Raw genomic sequence first — 20,254 nt, forward strand, 5'->3', positions numbered from 1 at the left:
TTTAATATGCTATGCAGTAATTACAAATGATATTGTGTGTTTAATTTTGGTTTTCATGTTCATTGTTAGTATATAGAAATGTGATTACTTTTTGTGTGTTGATCTTGTATCCTATGACCTTGCTGAACTACTAATTAGTTCTAGGGTTTTACTGTGGTTGTTGTTAGCTCCCTATAATTTTTTTTTTTTTTTAGCTCCCTATAAATTTTTAATATACAATCATACCATCAGCAGATAGGAGCAGTTTTATTTACTTATTTCCTGTCTATACATTTCTTTATTTCTTTTTATTTTTTCTTTCAAGATTTTATTTAAATTTAAATTACTTAACATATAGTGTAGTATTAGTTTCAGGGATAGAATTTAGTGAGTCATCACTTGTATATAACACTGAGTGCTCATTACAAGCGCATTTCTTTTTTTTAAATTTTTTATTATGTTATGTTAATCACCATACATTACATCATTAGTTTTTGATGTAGTGTTCCATGATTCATTGTTTGCGCATAATACCCAGTGCTCCATGCAGAACATGCCCTCTTTAATACCCATCATCAGGTTAACCCATCCCCCCACCCCTCTCCCTTCTAGAACCCTCAGTTTGTTTTTCAGAGTCCATCGTCTCTCATGGTTCATCTCCCCCTCCAATTTCCCCCCCTTCATTTTTCCTTTCCTGCTATCTTCTCCTCCTCCTCCTTCTTCTTCTTCTTTTCTTCTTAACATATAATGTATTATTTGTTTCAGAGGTACAGATCTGTGATTCAACAATTTTGCACAATTCACAGAGCTCACCATAGCACATACCCTCCCCAATTTCTATCACCCAGCTGCCCTATCCCTCCCACTTCCCACCACTCCAGCAACCCTCAGGAATTCTTAATCTCAGGAAACATTTCTTTCTTTCTTATCTCATTGCAGTGGTTAGAACCTCCATGCTTTGTTGAATAAGAATGGGGGAGTGCATCTTTGCCGTGTGGCCGTCTTAGAAGGAAAGCACTCAGTCTTCCACTATTAAGTATAATGTGGGTTATAGGAGGTTTTTGTAGATCCTGTTTATTAAGCTGAAGAAGTTCCCATCTGTGTCTCGTCTGGTAAAAGTTTTCATATGAATGGGTTTTGGATTTTGTAAAATACTACTTCTTTATCAATTGATATCATCATATGATTTCTTTAGTTTGTTCATATAGATGGTAGATTATAAAGATTGGTTTTTGAATGTTAAAACATATGCTAAACATTGTTTAGCATAACTGGAATAAATCCTGCTTGATAATGGTATATATATGTTCTTTGTAGACATTGCTAGATTGGATTTGCTATATTTTGTTGAGAACTTCTGCATCTAAGTTCATGAGAGATATTATCTGTAGGGTATTTTTTTTTTTCTTTTTGTACTGTTTTAGTCTGGTTTTGGTAACAAAATAATACTAGCCTCATGAAAATGTCTTGAGAAGTATTTCCTCCTCTCCTATTTTCTGGGGCAATTGTATAAAATGTGTATTCATTTTTCTTTAAATGTTTGGTAAAATTCTCCAGAGAAACAATCTAGGCCCAACGAATTCTATTTCAGGAACTTTAAATTAAATGGAGCTAATCTGAGAAACACTCTGCCTGCTTGGGAGGGTGGGAAGAGGAGAAGAGAGGATGAAGTGGAAGAAAAACCATCAGCTTCTTGCTCAGTCCCAGTGAAACCATAGTGGGGAGGGAGGGCAGCATCCTGGTTTTTCTGTTGGTATTTAGCTGGAGTAGAAAACAGATTACCAGAAAATGTCTCCTAATGTTGGGTTATCCTGTTTTCCTACTGGTGGTTCAAGATGGGATGCTTCTGTAGGGCAACAAAGAAATCCAGGGAACCCCCTACCATGCTATTCTCAAGTCCTCCATTCTCAAAGCAGCATGTTTTCCTTTTCCCACCTTTCAGAGACTTCCCATGCTTGTTTGTTGCTTTATGTGCAGGGCTTTTTCCTTGTGTGGGGGAAGACCCGTGAGGAATGGGACTATTCCACCCTGACAGAATTGGAAACCCATCTGCTTTGCCTTATTTTTTGTGAGAAAAAAATTGAGATAATGTTTGTGAGGATTACATGATGTTATGCTTAACTCAAAGCCTGGAATATTATAAGTATATAGTGTGAGCTATGAAGGGTCTTCTAATGCTTTGGTGAGAAATAAGTTCAGAAAGAAGAAGGGTGGGGGAAAAATGAGAAAAATGGAGAGCAAGGAAGGCCAGGGTATGCAGTAAAGGTTAAAGCTGTGAAGGATTAAGGTGCCAGATACTCAGTGCAAGAGCACATCTGGTGACCTAAAAGTGCTGGGCAGGACTGGGATGTCCTCTCTCTTGTCTTTCAGTGTCAATCCACTTCCCTGACATCAGACATTTCTCAATGTAAGAGAAATATTGGTATGGCTAATGGAGAGAAAGTGAAGATGAATTTTTATTTTCATCTGAGAGTAGATAAAAATGAATTATTTTAATCATCTGTACTTTCTTCTCAGCTTTACTACAAACTCACATTCAGAATATCTACTATAATCTAGTGGTGAAAAATTCAAATTTAAAGCTATGTCAACAATCATGCAAGAATTCATAGAGGTAGGGGAAAAAAACTGAGACTTGAAAATAAAATATTAATATTTGGTTATTTAGAAACACCACTAATAAGTAAAATAAAGCAAAGTCAGGAAATGTAAACATAATCGCTGTATCAATATTGAATCATATTTTAACAATCCATAATTCTTTTCATTTCTCTTGAATTCCAAGTGAAGTTCATTTGAATCACAAAATCATCATCAATCTTTTATAAACTTCATTAATGTAAACAAATTCAAATATTGATAGTAAAATTAATTTTATAAGTCCATCAGGTAAATCAGGTAAATGTCTTTTTTTTTCTTAAGAAGATAGTGGACATTTTTTTTTCAACAGCTAATCTAACATGTTATGAGTTTACTGCTAACAGCAGGCTGAGAAAGCTTTCAGCAACCTTTAAGAATTATTGAATTCAACATCTCCTCTTTTTAAAAAGGACCATATCCACATGCTACTAGATAAATTGTTTTCTTTTTTTCCTTTCCTTTTTTTTTTTCCCACTTGTTTTTTGACTTTACGGCAAGCATGTTTATTTTGAAAAAAACTTTAAACTTACATAAAAATGACAAGAAAAGTACCAAGAATTTCTTTTTGTCCTTCACCTGGATTTCGCAATTGCTGACATTTTGTCACATTCAATTTTATTATTCTCTTTCTGATTCATTAGCGAGCAGGCAGCAATCACTGTACTCCTTTCCCATTTAGTATGTCAGTGCAGCTCCCCAAATTATCCCAAAACTAGAAACTTAATATTAATACTATTGGCTACAGTACAGATTTCAAGTTTTGTAGATTGTCTCAAAAATGTCTGAAAGAGCAAAATTTATATTTCTGCTCCATGATATAATCTGGAATCACACTTCACATTTAGATTTGGCATCTTTTTTTATTGATATATAATTCACATACCATGACATTCACCCTATTAAAGTTTATGGTTTTTGCACTTATTTGGTTTTTAGTATATTCACAAGGTTGTATAACTATCACCACTATTTAATGCTCAGAATATTTTTATTACTCCAGAAGAAAAACTCCATATCCACTAGCAGTTATGCTTCATTCTCCCCTCTCCCAGCCCTGGCTGACACTAATCTGATTTCAGTCTCATAGATCTGCTTTTTCTGGACAATTCATTTATATGAAATTATACCATATGTGGCCTTTTGTGTCTGGCTTCTTTCACTTAGCATAATGTTTAAAAATTAATCTGTATTGTAGCGCATATACTATTTTATTTATTTTAATGGTTAAATAGTGTTCCATTGTATGGATATACCACAATTTGTTTACCCATTTCTTAGTTGTTGGACATCTGAGTTGTTTCCATTTGGAGCTATTATGAATAATGTTATGAACATTCATATACATGGTTTTCTTTGTGTAAACATATGTTTTCAATTCTATTAGAAATATATACCTAGTAGTGAAATTGTTGGGTCATATTATAACTCTACATTTGACTTTTTGAGGAACTGACAAATTGTTTTACAGAGGAGCTTCACCATTTTATGTGTCTTTTTTTTTATTAATCCATTTTTATTGAACATTTAGTTTTTCAATTATTTTACTATGAATAATGCTATGATTGACAATCTTACAGATTAATCTTTGTACAGATACTTGATTATATCTTTAGCATAAATTCTTAGGTATGGAATTATTTAAATCTTAAATGCATTTTATTTTTTATTATTTTTATTTATCTTTTTTTTCTTTTGTTTTTTTGTTAACATATAATGTAGTATTTGTTTCAGGAGTACAGGTCTGTGATTCATCAGTCTTACACAATTCACAGCTCTCACCATAGTATATACCCTCCCCAATGTGCATCACTTCCGTTTTATGTTTCAACAAGGAATAGATGAAGATTCTAATTTCTCTACATACATGGCAACACTTTTTATTCTCTGACTTTATTGACTATTGCCATATTGATGGGTACGAAGTGTCATTTCACTGTGGCTTTAATAAGTATTTACCTAATGGCTTGTGATGTTTTGCCTGTTTGTATGCCCTTATTGGCTATTTGTATATTTTGAGGAATGTCTACTCAAGTTGTTTCCTTATTTTCTAATTGTGTGGTTGTCTCTTTTGTGTTATGAGAATTCTTAATATATTCTGGATGTGAAACTCATCAGATATATGAATTGCAAATATCTTCACCCTTTCTGTGGATCGTTTTTCATTTTCTTTTTTTTTTTTTTTTTTTAAAGATTTTATTTATTTATTTGACAGAGAGAGACATAGCAAGAGAGGGAACACAAGCAGGGGGAGTAGGAGAGGGAGAAGCAGGCTTCCCCACGGTGCAGGGAGCCCGATGTGGGGCTCGATCCCAGGACCCTGGGATCATGACCTGAGCCGAAGGCAGACGCTTAACGACTGAGCCACCCAGGCGCCCCCGTTTTTCATTTTCTTGATAGTGTCCTTGAGATGGAAAAATTTTTAATTTTGGTGAAATCTAGTTTATCTGTTTTCTCTTTGTATGTTTGGGCTTTAGGAATTATATCTAAGAAACCATTACCTAATTCAAGGTTACAAATATTTACACATCTGTTTTATTCTAAGACTTTTATAGTTTTAGCTTTTATAGCTTTTTAAAAAATATTTTAGTTAATTTTTGTATATGGTGTAAGGTAGGAGTCCAACTTCATTCCTTTGCATGAGATTACTAGCTGTCCCCTAACACTGATTGTTGAAAAGACTATTCTTCCTCCTACTGAGTTGTCTTGGCACCCTTGTCAAAAATTAGTTTCCCAAAAACGTATGGTGTTATTTCTGAACATTCATTTTTTTTCCATTAATTCATTTGTCCACTCTTAATCCAATAACACACAGAATTAATTTTTTAGCTTTGTGGTAAGTTTTGAATTCAGGAGGTATGAGTCTTCTAATTTTGTTCTTTTTTATTATTATTTTGGCTATTCTGGAACCTTGCTGGTTTTGATAGAAATTGTATTGTATCTGTAGATCAATTTGAACAGGATTGCCATTTTAATAATATTAAATCTTCCAGTCCATGAATATGGTACATATTTTTATGTATTTAGTATTTTAAAAATTTCTTTCAGTGTAATTATTACTGTATAAGTTTTGTACTTCTTTTAAGTTTATTTCTACTTAATTTATTTTTTTGCTATTGTAAGTTAAATTGCTTTCTTAATTTCATTTCCAGATTGTTCATTTCTAGTGTATAAAATCACAACTAAATTTGTATATTGATATTGTATCCTCAAACCTTGCTGAACTTATTTATTAGCTCTAAATTTTCTTATATATTTATATGTTTCTGAGAAACATTTTGTATGTTTCTATACAAAAGATCATGTCATATGAAAATAGAGATAGTTTTATGTCTTCCTCTCCAATCTTAATATCTTTTTTTTTTTTTCTGTCCTTGCATAATTGCCTTGGCTACAATCTTTGTAAAACATTAAATAGAAGTAAGGAGAGTGGCCATCCTAGTGTTGTTTTTGAATTTAGGGGAAACTTTTAGTCTTTCACCATTAAATGTGATGTTAGCTGTGGGTTTTATCAAGTGGTTTATCATCATGTATTGATACAATTACATTTTCTCCCCAATCTATTAATAATACATATTACATAAATATATTATTTTTTCTTGAAATACATCATATGCTTGGGATAAAGCCTATTTGAACTTAAAATATTTTTTTCCAAATATACTGTTGTGTTTGATTTAGCATATTTTATTTAATATGGAAGTGAAATATAACAAATGAGTAGAAACACATATTTTTCCTAGACTACCTGGTTCTATCAAAAGTAGCTGGGACATGAGCAAAAGTATTTAATCTCCTTGTCATTTAGGTCATTTCTTTATAAAAAGTAAAATAATATCATTTAACTCACAGTGGATTTTTAAGGATTAAATAAACTATTATAGATGAAATGTTATGTTTTTTCTATTTTTATAATTATTATTAATGCATTTTTTCAGGAAAAGAGTTGGTCAAACATTTATATATTTTAACTATTTTTATTTTGTTTGATTTAAATCTTATTCTACCCTTATAAAGTTTGTTAGCCATTTCCTTTTATTTATTAAACAAATATTCATACTGTGTTTTTCTGAATAAAACGTACAATGTAGGAATTACTACTTTCTTGAAGGTTTCCTAACACTAGCTTATAAAACATTTTGAACTAACAAATAATATTTTATGGTAACTTTTGCTTGCTGATTTAATTTCTTTTATGGCTTTGGATATATCAGATTTTATATATTTTTGTGTAGATAATTTATAATGATACATTGATAGAAACTGTTATTTTTACCTTTTGTCTTATATATCATTTGTAGGTGTTTGTAATTTCTTCTTCTGATTTTTAAATCTCAGTTATATATCCAGAATTATTTTCAAGTTTTCAAACCCAATATTGTTTCTGAATTTATTTATTCTTTGTCTTTAGTCAGTTTTGATAGAAGTTTGCCTGTGTCCAGGTCCTCAGTCTTCTTCCAGGTTTCACACTATCTGTGTGCCATTGACAGTTTATGTTTCTGTTGTTTATAATTAAGTTGAACTCACACACACGTGTGTGTGTATAACTTCTATGCAGTTCAATATGCTCCTTATTAACTATAAATCCATATTACCTGACTCGATGACAAAGTATCTTTAAAATATTATGCACAGTGGGACATCATTTTTATAACATATACACTTATATAATTGTAAAATGCACTATATGCATGGAAGGAATCTAGATTTAAGTACACTAAAGCCTTAGTATTCATTACATCGCTGTAGTTGAATTAGTGATGATTTTATTTACCTTATCTGCAATTTAGCATTTCTCAGGAGCAACCATTACCGATTTTCATTTTAAATCGAAAAAATTCTTTTGTATTGTACTGCTATTTTCCAAAATGATTCCTTTTAATTATATCAATCATTTTCTCAAAATGCTTCAATGATTTGTTGTTGCCTAAAGGGTAGAGTTTAAATTCTTTATTCTAATATTCAAAGTCCTCTGTCAGCTGGCAGCAAGCTGCATTTCCTCTCTTATCCTAATTCTCACACTCAATATAACAGTTCCAACCAAATGCTTTTACCAGCTGTTCTCACAAATTCCCTCTTCACAGTTTTTGTTCACTCTGTTTCCTCTAACCAACTGAAAGTATCTCTATGTTTTTTTTCTACCTATGTGACTATCCTACCTATTCTTCAAAATGCAATAACTTTTTCTTCATCTTTTATAAAGTCTTCCTGGGGGGAGGGGAAGCCCAAAGAGAGCTCTTCTTTGAATATCTTAAGACAAATATTGCTTTACTGATTTTCTAATTAATATTTTACTACTCTGGCAGCCATTCTAGTGGCACTAACTCAGGATTGCACATATTCCCCCGTATTTTGGGACCTGTCCAAAGTTGTCCCACCAATGGGGTGGGTGGGGAAAGCTATCCAGTGCATGCTGGCTACTCAAGCTGTGTGTCCTAGTATAAAGTTGCATCTGCCCAGAGCAAGGAAGGACTATTTCAAAAAGTTTCCATCCATAGAGGAAGTCATGATATACTCCACAGGACGTTCTGATAAATAAGTAATTTCATAGTTCCTCATAATTAACATTTTAAAGGGACTATATCTGTTCCATCAAATTAGGATATGGAGTATGTTCTGTAATTTTTTTGTATTATTAGATCACTTAACACAATGCCACTGAATTGTTTATGAATGGATATGAACAATTCAGATATATCTTAAAGGAAATGAAATCTCATGGGCATCTCTGATACAGATTCCTACATTTCAAGCAAATTGTAGCTGCATAGATTTTGCCATCTACTTTTCCAAACACCAATGAGCAGATGAGAAGAGTTTGGAAGATACTAATCACCATAACCTTTGCTCATAATCAGACCTGATATCTCCATTATTCCTGTTCTAGTTAAAACATCAGCATTGTCTATAAGCAATAATAGTAACTAGTATTTAAAGGCTATTTTACAGGTTTAAGGTACATCATCATTAGATAATAACCATGCCCTTCTATTTCTTCTTTGATGTCTAGGTTGGTACCTGGAATAGTAGCCACCCAGTGAGTATTTCTTAAAGGAATAAAATAAATTCAATATTAATTATCAGTACATACACAGGTCAGACACCATTGACTTTTTCATACAGTTGAGCATCCTGTGATGGGAGCAGGGAAGATCAGAGTCACAAGGCCAGCAAGTGGAATGTTCTCTCTACTATTGCTTTCTTAAAACAGGGAGGGGAGAAAGCACATTTCCTGCAGAGCATAGGTAATAAAGGGTATACTAAACTATAAAAGTCACTTAAGCATTCTCTTAAGTGTCTATAATGGTATTTAAAATCAAATAGTTTATTTTCCTCCAAATCAGAAACATTTTGCTGGTAGAGGCCATGCTGCCTGTGTTTATTTGAGCAACAAACCCAAGTTAATATGCTTGTCATTAGGGGTTTCAACCAGTGACCTTGAACAATTATAACAACTAAATATAGAGCTGAATTTTGTGATCAATGTTATTAGAAATAGCTGCTTTGAAAGTCTTGTCTCTAGTATATTAATTGTGGAGATGTCATCAAATCTGCCACATATGTTTACAATGGATGTAAGAGAATACAGGTTGAAGAGCTGTTCACGGAGATGTGATGCTGGATCATGCACCAGTTTCTTGCTGTTGCCAGAACAATGTGTGCAGCCCCTTTCAGGGAGCCTGTACTTGTTTTATTCCACGCACTTTCACTAAAAATGCCTTCCTGCTTCAAAGCACCAGAAAGTGGTGCTTTTGACAACATGAAACTTGTGACCTCCAGTTATTCTATTGGCATTAGCTTCTAGGAAATTCTGAACTAAGCTAATAGTCCATCTTGAAGAATTGTGCAAGTCCTTGCTGCATACATGTGTTTCTATGTGCTCACTTTCATTGTGGTCGAATACTTCATTTTGATTTTTCTTTGAGTTTAAAAATTTGTTTTATCTTAATTATTCATGCTTTTGGTAAGTTGCCTAAAAGTTCTTAGAAGGAACTAGGGTAGACCTGTAGATAAAGTGTTCTCTAGTACAAGCTATCAAATTAAAAGTAGAAACAGAAAAATGTGCGAACCCATTTTACAGATAAAGAACCTGAGGCACTGAGCTGTAATGTGACCTGTCCAAGGACAAAGACAGATTTCTAAACTGTAGCCGTGTGAATCTTCACAGTCCCATTCATTTTCCTCTTCTCACAGGGACATGTGATGAGCATGCACAAATTGTATAGTTTCACCCTTCACTGCTTTCCACTCTGTCCTTAGCTGTGCCCTCTGCCTCATTTGCAACAGAAGCTACAAATTGACTTAGCTTAGAGGAAAGAGGAAAGCTAAGTCAAACTGCTGACTTAGCTTAGACTGTTCTCCCAGACACCCAGTGTGTTCCCAGTTAGAAAACAGGCTGACTTATTTTGAGTTCAACTTTTCTTTTGCAAAATTTCAACTAGGAATCTTAACACATGCTAAATATTAAACCTTGAATTTGAAATCTTTCCTGCACATTTCTTATTGATAAGTATGCTTAGAATGGGATTTGCTTAATGGAAAATATTGTAACATAATACCCACAGCCTATAAGTTAAAGTTTCCTCAGTTTGACCAATGTTGAGAAGGAAATAAAAAATTACATCTGCATCAGGACTATGTCAGAAATGGTGCCAAGGAAGGTCTGAAATGAATGAAGATATTACCAAGTGCCACAAAGCTAATTAGTGTGCTGAATCTTCCCATAGAAGGAAATTTGCTGGCATCACCCCTGGGTCCTAATTTGAGAATGACCTCAAGTCATACTCCCCGAGGTACTATTAAAGAATTACCATATTGAGGAGGACTCTTGATAGGTGAAGAAAGGAAATATTTATTCTTTCCACACATAAATAAGTTTGTTTCTTTAACTGTTAAAGCTAAATGGTTTATTTTTATTACAGGTTTCTTTATTACAGAGAGCCTTAATATGTTAATAAACTCTGTCAATCGCAAAGAAAGGAAGACAATGTTCAGTTTCTCTCTATCTTCTATGGCCAAGGGTAAAAATTCCTGGAGATAGTGCCCCACAAATCACAGTTTGTGAAATATTAAGGCACATAAGAGATGATACATCACTTTACTTATTGGTATTCTAAAAAATAAAAATGTAAGTATATAGATAGTCTTAAATGCATATTTGGTTTTACAGGTGTGGAGTCCTGTTGCTTGGGTTTGTACCTGGCTCCACCACTTACTAGTTGTGTGAACTGGGACAAATACTTTAGCTTTCTGTTCTTTGGTTTACTCATAGGCAAAATAAGGATAATGATAGAAAACAAATTGCAATGATAAATGTATTTAGAGGCTATAGCTGCACATTTTTCACATTTCAATTAATTTTTTTTCTTCTCACATGAACATATGTGTGGTGTGTGCATTAACTTGGCACATCTTCCTTCCCCTCTTCACTGCTTTCCACTTACTCTTTTGTTAGACAGAATTGGGTTGTTTTGATGTGTTTTGATGATTCCTATGTATAGAAGAGCCTAGAAAAATCTCAGTGAATATTAGCTAATGTACACATGATTTCTTTTTCTTAAATATATTATTATATATTATATATAATATGTATAAGAAATATACATTTTATATATTATAATTATATATAACATTATTTATATATGTATATTTATTTATATGTTAGTATATTATGATTCTTACATATTATAAGATATATTATAGAACATATGTTACTGAATAATATGTATATATTATTATAATTATATATATGGCATAAATATTTCTACAATCATGAATAAAATGATTTTAAAAAATAATTATATTTAAAAACATCTCCAAGTTGTTAGTTTATGTTTTCATTGTTGTCACAAATATACATTAAGTATCATGTATCTTCAGTCCTATAAAATCTCTAGCTTGCCTCCAAGGCTCAGAGTTCTTTCAAGAGTTGGAGAAGTCTTGTAGCCAGAATCTTTGCATATTTAGCCTCTATGTACTGTTATGAGACTAAGTATAAGCACATGTCTCCATAGAAAGCATTTAGGACAGCATCTGCTACCATCAGATGAGTCCCTATGATGTGCACAATTCTTTACACCTGCTATTACTAATCCACATATTAGTCCTACAAGGTCAATAATTTCACTTTCAGATAAAGAAACTGGGGCTAGAGGAAGTTCCACAGCTAGTAACATACGGAACTTGGGTTATAAACCAGGACTTATTGATGTCAAAGATCACTTCTTTGAGATCCCTGCTGCAGCCATAGGAGCTCTGAAATCGAATCCAGCCACCACTCTCACATGGAGAGGCTAGGTGTCAAGGCAACTGAGGCACATCAAACAAATTAAGGGCAGCAAAACACGGAGTCAGGAATTATCCCAATGAATCTGAATACTTCATGCGGTCCTGCAAGTTTAATGTAAAATGTGGGAAAAATTACTAAGGATTGTTTTCCTGAGTTTCTATTTTTCCATTCATTAGGTTTTTGAAAAAGTCTGTTTAAGTTCTCCCCATAACTCAATTGTATGTCTTGGTTTGATCATGAGGCTTACTTACTTGGTTGTATAACCTATTATGTAAGGTTGCACAGACATACGCATAGCACATTTTCTTAAGAGGAAATAAAATACTTCATATTTTACCTCATTAATCTCCTCAGTACACCTAGAATTTCTAAGGAAGTATCCAGTTATACATACAAATCAGGTACACTGGATTCAGTAAGAGCGATATTAGTAGAAGCTTTAATTTGTCAAGTTGACAAGGGTGTTTCCTTGTTCACGATGTCTTATCTAAAACTCAGGGCTTCTTTAGTGGTCACAAATCACTAACCAGATTATAATGAATAAGGTTTGGACATGGAAGACATTATCATGTTTTCAAACTATGTGTTAACTAGTTGCTCATTTTACAATATTTATCAAACACCTACTATGTGCAGGCATTGTTTAAAGGGTTGTAGATACAGCAGAGGACAAAATAGGCAAAAATCCCTGCATGTGTGAAACTTACATTCAATTGAGGAAAGAAGATAATAAACTGGTAAATCACATACATACACCCTTCACATACACCACACTACCTTATATATAAAGGTGATAAATGCTATGGAGAATATGAAAGCAAAGAAGAAGAAGAGCAAATACATTTCAAAGAAGGGGAGGTCTGATTTTAAATAGTGTGGTCAGGAAAAATCACTGTGAGAAGGCTCTTCCTTTTAAATTTTTTCCCCTTTCTTTCTTTTTCTTTTTTTTTCTTTTCGTTGCTCTTGTTTTGTGGTTGTTTTATTTTGTTTTGTTTTGTTTTGTTTTTTAAATTTGAAGGAGGTCAAGGGTAATCCATGCTGGTATTGGCCAGGAGTATTCCTGGCAGGAGAAATGATTGCAAATTTGGGAATGTGCCTGGTGTGTCAGAGGAATAACAGAGAAATCAGTGGGGGCAGAGTGAGTTAGTCGTGAGGAGACTAGGAACAAATGAGATCAGGGAGTTAATAGAAGTTCAGCTCTTACTGGTCTGGAAGAAAGTTCTAAAGATTCTGGTTCTGGCTTAGAGAAGATAAGCTATCTAGTAGTAGGTTATCTATTAAAGACTTTGAGAAGAATTGTGTGATAAGATTTTTATTTTAAAAGATCACTCTGGACCTTTTTTCCTAATTTATAAAAAGTTGCAGAAGACTGGCCCACTGATCTTATAATGACAAAAAGATACTTAATCAGAAGGCAGAAGACACAAAGAAACATAAATGAGCTAAATTTCTGAGCAGATAAGGCTGTTCTTAGGAGTCTAGAGACCCATGGATGCTTTATCACTGGTTCAGAGCTAGAAGGGGCAATCATACAAGAAGGAATTGAAGAAAAATCCCACCTTTAAATGACCCTGTGATGTCTTGTTTGAGGAATCAGAGTTCCCAGATATCCTGACCACAGAGTGAATCTACAACAATCAGCACTTTTGTTTTTTCCATGGACCTTCCACTGAGGGCAGCAGTACAGAAGAGACTCAGGAATAAACGATAAAGTCATAGAAGTTTTCACAAAACATCCAAGACCATTCCTTGGTGCTGGGCAGCAGCCTAATGAAGGGTTTTAAAATAACTATGGTAAACTGGGCGCCTGGGTGGCTCAGTTGGTTAAGCGACTGCCTTCTGCTCAGGTCATGATCCTGGAGTCCCTGGATCGAGTCCCACATCGGGCTCCCTGCTTGGCAGGGAGTCTGCTTCTCCCTCTGACCCTCCCCCCTCTCATGTGCTCTCTCTCATTCTCTCTCTCACAAATAAACAAATAAAATCTTTAAAAAAAAATAATAACTATAGTAAATATATAATAAAGCCAAGTGGAAAAGAAAAGTGATATATAGGATCAGATAAAGAATTTCAGCAACTCAAGGGAAACTACAAAAAATAATTAATGACAATTTTAGAATTAAAAAATACATTAGAAATGAACAGTCATTTGATAGACTTGATGGTAGTCCAGACACAACGAAGAAAAAGGATCATGGAACTGACATATGAAGACCAAAATAGATTTTAAAGAACCAAACAGACCATCTGAGACTTGTGGGAGAGTATTAAATGGCCTAACGCACATGCAATTAAAGTCCCAGTAGGAGATGTGAGAAGGATAGAGATATATATTTTTTTAATGATGAAGGAAATAAACCCACAGATCCAAGAGCAGCAATAAACTCCAAACAAGATAAATACTACTTAGGCACATCAGAGATGAACTTCTAAAAACCTAAGATAAAACGAAAATCTATAAATCAGCCAAGGAATTGGACACATGGCATTCAGGAAAACAAAAATAAAGATGTTTGTATTCTACTCAGAAATAGTAGAAGCCAAAAGGTAGTGGCAGGGAATTTAGGCAAGAAACATTCAATGTATAGCCATTGGACATGTTTTCAAAATTTAAGGTGATATAAAATTATCTTATGGCAGACAAAAAACAAACTAATTTTCAGGCTAAAGAAGACAAATCATATGCACATGTGAATTAATGTGGATGAAGCATTTGACAAGATTCAAAACCTATTTATAATGAACAACTCTCCACAAATTAGGAATAAGGAGAAATTATCTCCATTTTCTGAAGAGTGTCTACAAAAATTCTGAAGATAGCATCCCCCTTAATGACAAAAGACTGAATGCTTTCTAGGATTGGGAACACAGTAAGGAAGTGTGCTCTCACCATTCTCATTCAACACAGTACTGACATTTCTAGCCACTGCATTAAGGTAATAAAAATTAAAAGCCTACATATTAGGAAGAGATAAAAAACTACTTCTATTTATAGATGACTTGAGTGTCTGCATGAAAAAATCCCAAAGAATCTGTAAAAACCAAATTCTAGAATGAATACATGAGTTTGTCTAGGTCACAGCATCCAAGACCAATACACAAAAACCAGACACATTTCTATATACTAAAAATAAACATGTGAAAATCAAGTAAAAAAACAAAACAAAATACCACTTACAATCAGTATAAGAAAATGGAATAGCCAGGTATACCCTTAACAAAACATGTATAGATATGCATGCTGAAAAATATTAAATGCTGCTAAAAGAAAGAAAAGACCTAAACAAATGGAGAAATATCATGTTTATAGGTAAGATTCAACATAGTGCCAATTCTCCCCAACATTATCTGTAAGTTTAATACAATTTCTACTAAAATCCCAGTAAGATGTTTTTCTTTTGCAGACAAAAACAAATTTTTGATTGTGTTTATATGAAAAGACATTAGAATTTATATGAAATCTATATGAGAGGGCACTAGAGTAACTAAAAAGAAAATCTTGTAAAAGGAGAGTAAAGTAGGAAAAATCACACTACTCTTATGGAAGAGCTAATATTTATCTAGACTAATTAAGATAGGGTACTCTTGGTAGAGGGAGAGGTACTGAGGTCAGTGAAACAGAACAGAGAACGCAACAATAGACCCACCTAAATATGCTCAGCTGTGTTTTGACAAAGGTACAAAGGCAATTCAGTGGAATAAAGATATCTTTTTCAGGAAGTGGTGCTGGAGTAATCGAAGGTCCATAGGGAAAAAAGAGACCGAGAGAACTTTTGTGGAGAGGTTGGGCCAAAAGCCTGATTGCGGTGGATGCAAGAGAGAACAAGGGAAAGATGTTTGCAAACCCCAAGAAAAAAATATTGTTTGGAACATATGCATCATAAGGACTAGGAAGAATTATGACAGTGGCAAGAAAAGCAGGTCGTGTCAAGAAAGTAACACTAACACAACCTTTGTTCTCACTTAGAAAAGGGATTATAAACATTTACCCCAAAGATACAGATATAGTGAGAAGAAGGGCCACATGCACCCCAATGTACATAGCAGCAATGTCCACAATAGCCAAACTGTGGAAGGAGCCGAGATGCCCTTCAACAGATGAACGGATAAAGAAGATGTGGTTCATATATACAATGGAATATTACTCAGCCATCAGAAAGGATGAATACCCAACTTTTGCACTGACATGGATGGAACTGGAGGGGATTATGCTAAGTGAAATAAGTCAAGCAGTGAAAGTCAATTATCATATGGTTTCACTCATATGTGGAACGTAAGGAATAGCATGGAGGACATTAGGGGAAGGAAGGGAAAACTAAAGAGGGGGAGATGAACCATGAGAGACTGTGGACTCCAGGAAACAATCTGAGAGTTTCAGAGGGGAGGGGAAGTGATGGGATGGGTTAGCCTGGTAATGGGGATTAAGGAGGGCACATGTTGTAATGAGCACTGGGTATTTTACACAAATAATGAATCATGGAACACCACATCAAAAACTAATGATGTACTGTATGGTGACTAACAACATAACAAACAAACAAGAAAAAGAAACAAAAGGGATTATAGATACCAGGCTCTTGTATTCATTAAAAGTCATGTTTATAATCCACTTAATTAATAGAAGGTATTTTCTCCTACAATTTCTGTTATTGCACATTCTCATTATAATTGGATTTTTACTACTTTTAGCTGATCATCTCCTCTGATATACTAAAATATTATTTAACAACCTTTACTGTGGTTTTCCTCCTTCTAGTTCCAATGTCTAGTAACTGCCAAGCACATAGCTGGAATTGGAGAAATATTCATTAAATGCAATTAAGCTAAATGAAGCCAAGTTACTAAATGGCTTGATTTCAGTTTTAAACCCATTGCTCTTGTGCCCTTTACCCCTGAAACTTTTCTTAAGCAATTTTCCCCAGGACTCTGTCCAACTGAATCTAACTTCTTTGCTATTTGAAGAGAAGTTCAACTTAACTCTTTCAGATTCATCTCTTATAGTTACTAACAAGGTTCATTGCATTGTTTTCTCTGTGAAATGTAGTACTTATCTCTCCAACTGATACAACACTTTTAGAAGGGCCCTAGAGTTCCCACAGCCCTTAGGTTTTGTTAGCTGAGCTAGATTATATCTTCTCAGAGAGGCAACATGAATCTCTTATTTCCTCTACTCCATTGTGTTCATCCTCATTTCTAGTGTTTCTTCAAATGTGAAATCAATGCTGGCGTTACTCCATTCGTGTACAAGATCGTATTTGACTCTATGGTGGAATGATGGGAAAACTAATATTCTAAACCCTGAATCTAATGAAACAGATTCTCTTCTTGGATAATTTATCCTAGCAATAACCTTTTCACTCTAAATGCCTACAACTTATCTTCACTAGATCATTCACTTAATACTTATATGACATTTCTAATAGTTACTTATAATCTGATTAAGATATGTAGTGTTAATACATTTTCTTTTTCTTTTTCTTGTCCCTAACCACATGCCTCTGGTTGAGTAGGAAAAAAAAAAAAAAAAGATAACCCTATGGCTCAACAATGGCATGGAATTCTTTCTAGGGAGAACATATCTCAATGAATGTATGGACTGTTTATAGATAAACTTTTATTTATCATTGATAGACAAGGGAAATAAAACAAGAGCTAATGAGGTCTACATAGTAACTAATGGCATTTATGAGCTATATGTTTGTATTTTGAGGTGGTTGATGAGAATCTAAACAGCGAATGTAGAGAGTACTTCAGGGGAGAGCAAGATCCATATGAGGAAAAAGTGATAAATTAGACCTCAAAAAAATTAAAAATTCTTGCTTTGTGAATGATCCCATTAAATGGACAAAGACAAGCTTAAAGAGTAGGAGAAGATATTTGCAAACTACATATCCAGCAAAAATAACCTAGTAATTAAAATGTATAAAGAACTCCCAAAACTCAACAGTGTTAAAAAAAATAGGAAAGAAAAAAAAAATATCCACAAAGAATCCAATTAGGAAATGAAAAAAAATACATAAACATACATTTCATGGAAGAGGAAATACAGCTGATGAATAAACACATAAAAAAAGTTCAACACTGTTGGCTATTAGGGAAATGCAAATTAAAACTGCAATATCACTAAACACCTATCAGAATGGCTTTTTAAAAATAGTGATAACCAAATGTTGTCAAGGATGAGGAAGATCTGAATCACTCATGCATTGCTTAGATGCACCAAAATAAATTCTTAGTAGATCAAATATTTGCATAAAAAAGATAACATATCTTGTATAAGCCTTTTAGAAAAAAAAAAAATCTAATTATTTTGTTCCCTTGGTGTCAGGAAGCAAGAGAAGGAACCAAAAATGTATAAAGCACAAACTATCAGATTTGACTATATTAAAATAAGATGAGAGACAAAGAGATTGCATTATCTCTCTAGAAAAGATCCCCTAAAATTGTGAATAGACAAGAAAAGCAACTCATTTGCACATAGTATGAACAAGAAAATAGCCAATAAATACATGAAAATGTGACTTCACAGAAATACTAGAAATATAAATTGAAGTGATTAGACATCAGTGTTTGCTCTTCAGCTATTTTGCTTTCTGTTCTATATATTCTTTGATTTTGCCACACGGGCATCCATTCAGCTTCTTGGTGCATGTGAAAAAAAAAAAAAAAAAAAACAGGTATATGAGGAAGTTAGTACTCATGCTGTGGACATGTGAGCATGGGCAATAGGAACTGGTAGATAAATGACCCCCTTTTCTATTAACTGGCTAGATAATTCCCAGCTGCTTTCTCTATAGGTTCCCTAGCAGGATCATAGCTGCCCACAGTGGTAATCAGCTGGATAATATATCTTTGGATAAACTTCCTACGTATAAGGCTTTTTCTCAGTCTTTGTTTTTCTCAGGAAACTTAGCAAAGACATCTGTCTTTATTAGAAAGCAACACACATTAATTTTATAATTATAAAGTCATTTAATCAGTTATAAAATTATATATTTCATTAAACACAAAATATTTCTTGAATGTCTGTAAGTCCAGGCATGGATTATGTGACACATGGATCTGATAGTAAGCAAAACTAAAAACAACAAGGAAACTTGTTCTCAAAGAGTGTACAGTCTAGTGAAGAAAGTGCACATTTAACAAAGAATCACACAAAACAAATTAGTAAATGTGAAAAGCAAGTATGAGGGGCTGTAGGCTGGTCAAATAAGGACAATGGATCTAGTCATGGGGACCCGAGAAGGTTCCTCTGAAGAAGTGGTGATTGGTTGGACAGAAACACAAGGAAGAGTAGAGGTTATTGAGGCAATGAGTATTTGGTTAGGGGAAGGAAGGGCGATCCAGAAAGAAGAACGGGTGCAAAGACTTGGAGGCTGAAGTATTAATGATACATGTATCATGAACATACCAAACATGAAACAAACAAAAATACACAAACAAAGCATCTGGGGTTAGGTATCAAGAGGAAGCTTTGTGCAGCCTTAGACTAGGGAGATACATAGGGAAAATGTCAGGTGATTCCGTCGGCCATGTTAATGACTCTTTTTTTTTTTTTTTTCTTTTTTTAATCCTAAGAGCCATGAAATTGAATGAAGCATATTTTTTTTTTAGTAAAGAGTTTAAATTATCGATTTCCATTTTCAAAAGATCATTCTATTATGGCTAATATTCATTGAGAGTTTACCCTATGCCAGACACTGTTCTGAGCACTATGCGTGTGTTACACTTTGGATGCTCATGACTTCCCTACAGGGTTTGTATTGTTATCCACACTGTAAGAGTGAGGAAATTGAGGAATAGAGCAATTATCTTGCTCAAGTTCACACAGCGAAAGTGTGGCAGAGCAGACTCCAGCTATCAGACTTCAGCACTCACACTGTGAACTCCCAGACTAAACTGTCCCTACAGTGTAAGAAGGAGAGAGTAGAACAGTAGATGTGGGGACCCAGTTAGAAGGCTATTTCCACCATCCAGCGAAGGGAGATACAAGCTTTGTCTAAAGGATCAAAGTGAGTTGGACAGAAATGGATGGATACACTATGATTCTCAACCGGAAGCAACTTTGCTCTATACTCCCAAGCCAGGATATTTGGCAATGTCTGGAGTAATTTTGTTTGTCAGAACTCGGGAGGACCTCTAGTGGTACAGGTCAGGGATGAGGCTATGCCTCCTACAATGCATAGGATAGTACCCCACAATATAGAATCATCCAGCCCAAAAGATCAATGGTGTTAAGGTTGAAAGCCCTGGTATAAAAATATTTTGGGAGAAAAACTGATAAAACTTGATGGTGGATGGGGTTTGTGGGGTGAGAGAGCAAGAGGTATCAGGGATATTGTGTAACAGAAA

The sequence above is a fragment of the Halichoerus grypus genome, chromosome 4, assembly GCF_964656455.1.
Source record: "Halichoerus grypus chromosome 4, mHalGry1.hap1.1, whole genome shotgun sequence".
Lineage (NCBI taxonomy): Eukaryota > Metazoa > Chordata > Mammalia > Carnivora > Phocidae > Halichoerus > Halichoerus grypus.